We start from the raw sequence: 7195 nt of genomic DNA, 5'->3' as shown, positions 1-7195 counted from the left end.
CAGGTCTGAGCTCAGACTCCTCTTGGGCCAAGTTTGCCATGGCCACTGTGGAGGATGAGGAGATAGTTCTCACGTCAATGGGTTTATGTTCCAGAGAGGATTATATCTGCCTCTCCTGTGCCATATAGTTCACCAGAGAAGTTAGGGATAGCTGGTAGCAAGAGGTCTCACCCAGCTCCCACTCAGTTTATAAGGCCAGTCTCACTCCCACAGTGCCCCACTAACAGCACTGAGTTGAGATCCAGGTAGCCTGAATGGCTGGCGGGCAGAACTGAGGCCTTGTCCCAGGTTATGGGCTTCCCTGCTGAGCAAGCAAACTCGGTTTTCAGGCCTTACCTGTCCTGCATCTGCCCACAGTGTTGGCTGTGGCTCCTGTCCCTACCTGAAGCAGTTCTTGTTTCCTCCGCCGCTCCCCCCAACCCACTTGTGCCCAATCAAAATTACTGTAAAATTTAGTTTGAAATATCTTATACCCTCTGACCTCTCCTTAATTCCACTGCCTGCCTTCCCAAAAGGCCCCTGTTTCATACATTCAGGAATGGCTTCCCTGGGCTCCAGCTGGAGAATGGGAGTGCCTACAAGTGCTGCTGCTTTTACTTCTATATTTCATCCATTTCAGCTCCAGGTAAGGTTAAAACCTTTTGCTGTGATCTGGATTTTCAGATTTCCCAGTGGGAATGTGTGTTTGGAGGCAGCTTTTCCCACCGCTCACACTTTGGGAGCTCTCCATTTTTCACTTGTCTCATGGAATTTGCAGCGGCATGCAAACGATCTTTAAAACGATCTGTGAATTCTTCTGGTTTTCCTGGTATGTTCCTGTGCTGGTTCTTGAAGCAAAGGTTCGCATTGTGACTCTCTACACACTGGTCTGTCCATCCAAGTGGGAACTCGCTGCACATTAGTCCTGTCTCCTATCCACCGTCTGTTCCCAGAATCTGCATTCATTGTTTACAAAGTGATATGTGGACTAAAAAATGGCAGTGAAGTTTGTGCTTCATTTAACCTTTCACAGTTAACATACTGTGGTTACTAAAATTTGAACTGTGTTGTTAAGGTAGTGGTATTATTTAATTAAACATGATCATTGAAATCCATGTATCTCAGCACTATGAAAAATGAAGACTGTGGGTACATTGGTTGTCCAGTTTGCCTTGGAGGACAGATGACCTAAGGTATAGATTGGTAGTGATCCTTAGGCACAGTTTGGACGTACAGAGACTCAGAAGGAAGGATTTTTGCATATTAGTGAGAAAGAGATTTGGGGAAGGTTCATGTGGATAGCCCCTTCAGAATAGGCCCAGGGTAAAAGAATAATATGTGTGAATGTTCACTGAAGCTTCCCTCTGTAGAACAGTCTCTCAATAACAGGAACAGGATGATTCATCCCATGTATATTAAGTCGTTCTTTTTTTTTTTTTTTGTGGTTTGTTGAGATTTAGGATTTTCTTATTTATTTTTAGAAAAAAGAGAAAATTTACAAGATGCAAAGGTCTCACACAATACGTTATCACTGATGATTGCTCTCTTGACTCTTCAACAAGGGATTGATTGAATCAGCAATAAAAAGAACATGGACAGTGTGAGTGTAGTGGAGAACCCCCGCCACGGAAACACAGAATACACCACAGTGGACTTGATGACAAATGATGCTAGGCCAGCCTGTTCCAAAAGCAAGCCAAGATGTGGCAGAAACCAACAAAGCCTTTCTGGGGGGGGGCACAAGCACATGCCTTCTACCACGTGCGCACTCACCCCCCGACCCACCGGCAGTGCCCACTGCCTCATTCCACCACAGCAGCAACAGAAAATGACAAAATGGTCCTTTGGTGTTTTTTGCAGAGCTATTCAGGTTCCCACCTTCTTATTTCTGTCTACCTCCTCATGTTTCAGTTCCAAATTCTTAAAGTAGTGTAGGTGCTTAGCATCTTGAATTTTTCAGGATCCAGTTCTGCCCAATGATAACACACTGAATTCTGCCTCCTGAGCTACGGTTCCCGTTCAGAGGACACGTCACCCTCGGCCCCGCTGCTGGCACTGCGGTTTTCTTTTCAGGGAGTGTTTCTTTCCCTTGCTTGATTCAGAAGGTCCCTTAGCTCTGGTCTTGTCTTTTCTCTGCTGCTGTTTTTCAGGCTTTGACAGCTGCTTTGGGTCAGAGGTAGCAGTGCCGGGAGCTGGCGATTCCAGCTCTGTGGTCACAGGCCCATCATTCTGAATGTACACCTGCATGTAGGCCCCAAACATGCCATCTTTGATAAGCCCTGGCCTGTATGTTTTACGCAGCTGCTCCAGGAACCTGTTGTAAAAGCCCTCTGCCTGCTCCGTGGGCATTGCTATGTGGAAATCAGGCTTGTTTCCCTTCAGGACACACTGGGGGGTAAACTGGCTGACACACAGAATCTCGTACTGTTAACATGTCCATCACACTCTTAGACCAGTGCTTCCCGCTCTCATCGTCAAACACATGCAGGTTTATAATCTTTCAGACCATGTGCTCCAGTTCCTTCTGCGTATCCTCCAGGGAAATACTCAGCAACACACATATGCCCCTTACAATGGCACTAATCTGCTCTCCTCCAACTGTGACGCTGGCCCGGGTGATGCACTGCAACACGGTCTTCATGACGGCGGCTGGGTCGAGTGGGGCAGCGTGTCAGTAGATTAATGAACAATGTGGTCACAAAAGCAGAAATGTGTTTTATGCAACATAGATTGCTCTCACCAAGGCTGGTCAGATTGTTCTTTCTTCTGGGTAGTCTATGTTCTGTAGAAACCAGCACTGAATCCCTGGAGTGTCAGCCAGCTATCTGGTAGAATGCTGATTATATTGCAGTCCTACCTTCATGAAAGAAACCATGATTTGTCTTTATGAAATACATACTTAGGCATTTGGGTTTGCCTTACCTCACCACCCAAGACTTCTGCTGAAAATAACATGCCTAACTTCTCTTGTTAGAGTTTTCTGCATGACATACCTTGAGCAAGACACCCATCTTTCGCCAAAAGAAGTGGGCCAGTGGGCTGGTCTTCGTGGAGCTCACTATTCTAACCATGTAGGTCATTGCCCACATAAAACGAGATTTATCAAAGAATTAATTATGGTGCCAGCTGATGGTTAAGACCTTACAAGGTTGGGACGCAGCATAAACTCTGACGAGGGACTGATATGAGTTGCTACTTCTCCCACAGTTATAACACATGGGTCTGGAAACCAAGGGGTTGATATAGAAGTGACATCTTCCATTATTATACCTTATTATCTACTTGCAAAAGTTCATTCCTGTTTCCAAAATTCTGCGTGTTGCTGGTTGGAGAATTTAGCACCCAAAGAATTGCTTTCACAATGGGACATAGCAACCGTTGCATTGAATTGGGAGCTGAGACCGATCCCTTGCCATTTGGGGCCTCTTATGCTACTTGACAAATAGAAAGAAAAGGATATCCCACTGCTGCCTGGGTGATTGATCCAGATCAAGGATCTGCAATTGTTTTTTATAAAAGGACAGATAGTGGAGTGTTTTGTGGCTTTATGGGGTGTATGTTCTCTGTCACAATGGCTGCTGTTGCGATCTGAAAGAAACCACAGTTAATACTTAAATGAACAGGCATGGCCGTGTCTTTTCCAGATAGGATCAAGGAACAGAATCAGAAAATGAAAGGGTCTCTTCCTCCTTCTGAGTCAGCCTCATTTGATCATATGAGTGTAGGAGAAGACATCCATTCAAATTATCTGCATTTCTGCATGGGCCAATAAAACAAGAATTCCTATCCCCTCAGATGAATTGGGAAGAAATGTTCTACCATTTCTTTATCCATTCTTCATTCATACTTCTCCCCAAAGCTTGAGGAATGTCTCAGCACTGTGTGTGTGAATTTCAGCTCCATCTGGCCTCTTTCTCTCTTTTAGAGAGTTTCATACCTGTGTATTCCTCCAAACACACGCTTTTCTGCTCTGGTCTCTTGTCTGTAGAAATTTAGAGTCTCAGAACTTGGAAGGGCAGGTAGTTGTGAAGGTGAGGAAGTCTGCAATTTTGCAGCTGCTTTTGTCTGCAACTTTGGGTAAACTCAGTTTCTCATTAATGTCACTAGTTTGTGTATACCCATTTCTGTTTTATTCCCTGATTTCTCTCTCTTAAACCTCTGCCACATGCCAGGCTAGCCAAGAACAAACTTAAGACTCCTCAAATGATAGTTATCTACAATACCTAAAGTGTCTTGCTATTCTGAACAATAATTATTTATATAATTTCTAAGTCTCAAGATCAGGAGCATCCCTTAGAGCAACAATGAGAGAAAATATATCTCCCATTTAATAAGAAGGTCAGGTATTCTGGCAGGCCAGAAACCCAGTAACAATTGTTTTAGTTTTTATTCATTGTTCTAGCCAATGAACCTGAGCACTTTAGATGCATTATTTCACTTAATTCTTATAACAACCTGAAAAATTAAATATTACATTCTCACTTTAGATGAAAATTGAGAAATCAGGCATGTTAAGTAATTTAGTATTGTTCACAGAAACTAGCAAGCAGCAAAACCAGAATTTAAACACGGATGTCTTTGACTCCCAAAACCATGCTCTTAATCACTGTGCCATATTAGTATTAGCCAGAAGGGAAACTGTAAATGTAAGCCATGATTATTTTGTCCATCTCCTTTCCCAAGACAGGAAATACTTCAAAGTAGCAGAAACTATCCAAGAAGAGAGTTTGTTTGTGGCCATTCCTACATGAGGATGGAAGATTTTGGTGATCAAATATCTTCTGCTTTATAGAAACATAAACCCAGGAATATATAAATCATTCCTTACCAGGGATGCAGTGCCTGGCTTTACACAGTATAGTGATCCATTCATGGCTAGCATAACCTATTAATGAACTGACAGGATAAAAGAACAATAGATGGGATTTTGGTATGAAGAAACCTGAGAAGGGAAAGCTTTCATGGTTCAACAGTTCAGTTTCACATCTTACATACTCTCTACAATGTCTGCTTAACTGGCCCCCTGAAAATCCATGATATGTACAGTTTAGCTGATATTCCACAATTTTTTTATACATCTTTTGCTGGCTTAAGTACCTTCCTCCATAGACACTATACCAAACCTTCACTTTCCTCAATAATTTCACACTGAACAAATAACTTCACCTACTCTTACTGGGAAATGAGCCATGTGATGTATTTCTTTCTTTATCCTCTTCAAAATATCTCTGTCTGAATATCATATCATTGGAGAATTTGCTTTGTAAATCTAGAATATTTACCTTATAAAATAAAAAGACAAGGGGCGTACACATTAGATAGTTACAATGATTTAAGTTACTTTTGTTTATACAGCTAAAAATTTATGTAACAGTTCAGCCATCTGGCTCACACATGGAAGAGAGTAGACTAACTGAATTGGCTGAGAAAACAGGAAGAACCATCTGGTTATCTAGCTAACACTGCCTGAGTGCCTACTCTGTGCCAGCAGCTGAAATCAAGGTCAAAGATAATAGTTTGTTCATATCAGGCTCAGTACAAGAAAGGCTTTTCCCAATTGTTTGAATTATCAGACAGTGAATTAGGCTACCTTAAAAACATACAAATACTTCATTTGTTAACCAAATACTTAACGACCACGGCAGATATAAAGTTTTACTTTTTTCCAATTGCAGAAGAGATTGAAATAATTTAGTTACCTTAAACTCAGTGCTTCTATGGAATGACAATCCTACGTCCTTTTCCCAGTGTTTATTTTCTACTCAGCATTTCTTCCACATATTTTAAAAAAATGTATCTACTTATATAGATTCACCTTTTTGATGATGATGACTCATAAGCAAGTGACTCCTAAGTATGACTGCAAGCCAGTCATACTTAGCATACCTATTGGTCATTTCCATTTGGACGTCCTGCTGCCTTCCCAAAATTATTTATTCAAACTTGTCCTTAACTTAAAACTAAGTATTATTCCTGAAACCTGCAGTTCTATCAGTAGCACTATTTTATTCTCTCAGTAATTTTGGCACAAAATCTTGTAGCCTCCATTGATGCAAAATGTCTCTCAAGCATTTAGAATTGGTCAATCATCAAATCAGTTGCCTTGATATTTCTAATGCTCTCTTATAGAGAGCCCAGAAATAAGGCCACACCCCTACAACCATCTGACCTTTGACAAAACTGTCAAAAATAAGCAGTGGGGAAAGGACTCCCTATTCAAAAATGGGATAACCGACTAACTATATGTAGAAGACTGAAACTGGACCTCTTCCTTACGCCATATACAAAAATCAACTCAAGATAGATAAAAGACTTAAATGTAAAACCCCAAACTATAAAAACCCTGGAAAACAATCTAGGCAACATCATTCTGAACATAGGGGCTGGCAAGGATTTCATACAAAGACTCCAAAAGCAATGGAAACAAAAGCAAAAATTGACAAATGGGATCTAATTAAACTTAAGAGCTTCTGCACAGCAAAAGAAACTATCAACAGTTAACAGAGAACTTACAGAATGGCAGAAAGTATTTGCAAACTATGCACCTGACAAAGGTCAAATATCCAGCCTCTATAAGGAACTTAAACAAATTTGTAAGAAAAAAAAACCCCATTAAAAAATGGGCAAAGAGGGAGCCACGGTGGCTCAGGCCAGTTGCCCTGGCACTCGGGGAGGCAAGGCCACACGTTCGAGGCCAACCTGGTCAACATTGATTGAAAAAAAAAAAAAAAAAAAATGGGCAAAGAACATGACCAGATGCTTTTCAAGAAAAGACATACAATGCAGCCAACAAGCAAATGAATAAAAGCTCAATATCACTGATCATTAGAGAAATGCAAGTCAAAACCATAGTAAGATACCATCTCACACCAGTCAGAATGGCAATTAGTAAAAAGTCAGATAATAACAGATGCTGGCAAGGTTTCAGGGGAAAAGAAACGCTTATACACTGTTGGTGGGAGTGTAACTAAATTCAACCGTTGTGAAAAACAATGTGACAATTTCTCAAAGAACTCAAAACAGAAGTACCATTTGGCCTGGCAATCCCATTAGTGGGTATATGCTCAGAGGAATATACATTGTTTTGTCATAAAGACACATGAACTTGTATGTTCATTGCAGTGCTATTCACAAGAGCAAAGACATGGAATCAACCTAAATGTTCATCAGTGGTAGACTGAATAAAGAAAAAGTAGGGGGCGGAGCAAGATGGCTG

At 41.3% G+C, this 7195-nt stretch overlaps 1 pseudogene; it reads right to left on the bottom strand.

The window, feature by feature from the left end:
* Positions 1-1985: 1985 nt before the first annotated feature.
* LOC105503816 lies at positions 1986-2620 on the bottom strand (annotated as a pseudogene).
* Positions 2621-7195: the final 4575 nt, after the last annotated feature.

The sequence above is a fragment of the Colobus angolensis genome, unplaced genomic scaffold (assembly GCF_000951035.1).
Source record: "Colobus angolensis palliatus isolate OR3802 unplaced genomic scaffold, Cang.pa_1.0 Scaffold121, whole genome shotgun sequence".
NCBI classification, from domain to species: domain Eukaryota; kingdom Metazoa; phylum Chordata; class Mammalia; order Primates; family Cercopithecidae; genus Colobus; species Colobus angolensis.
Note: the sequence above shows the minus strand (reverse complement) of the source record. Positions and strands in the feature narration are given on the sequence as shown.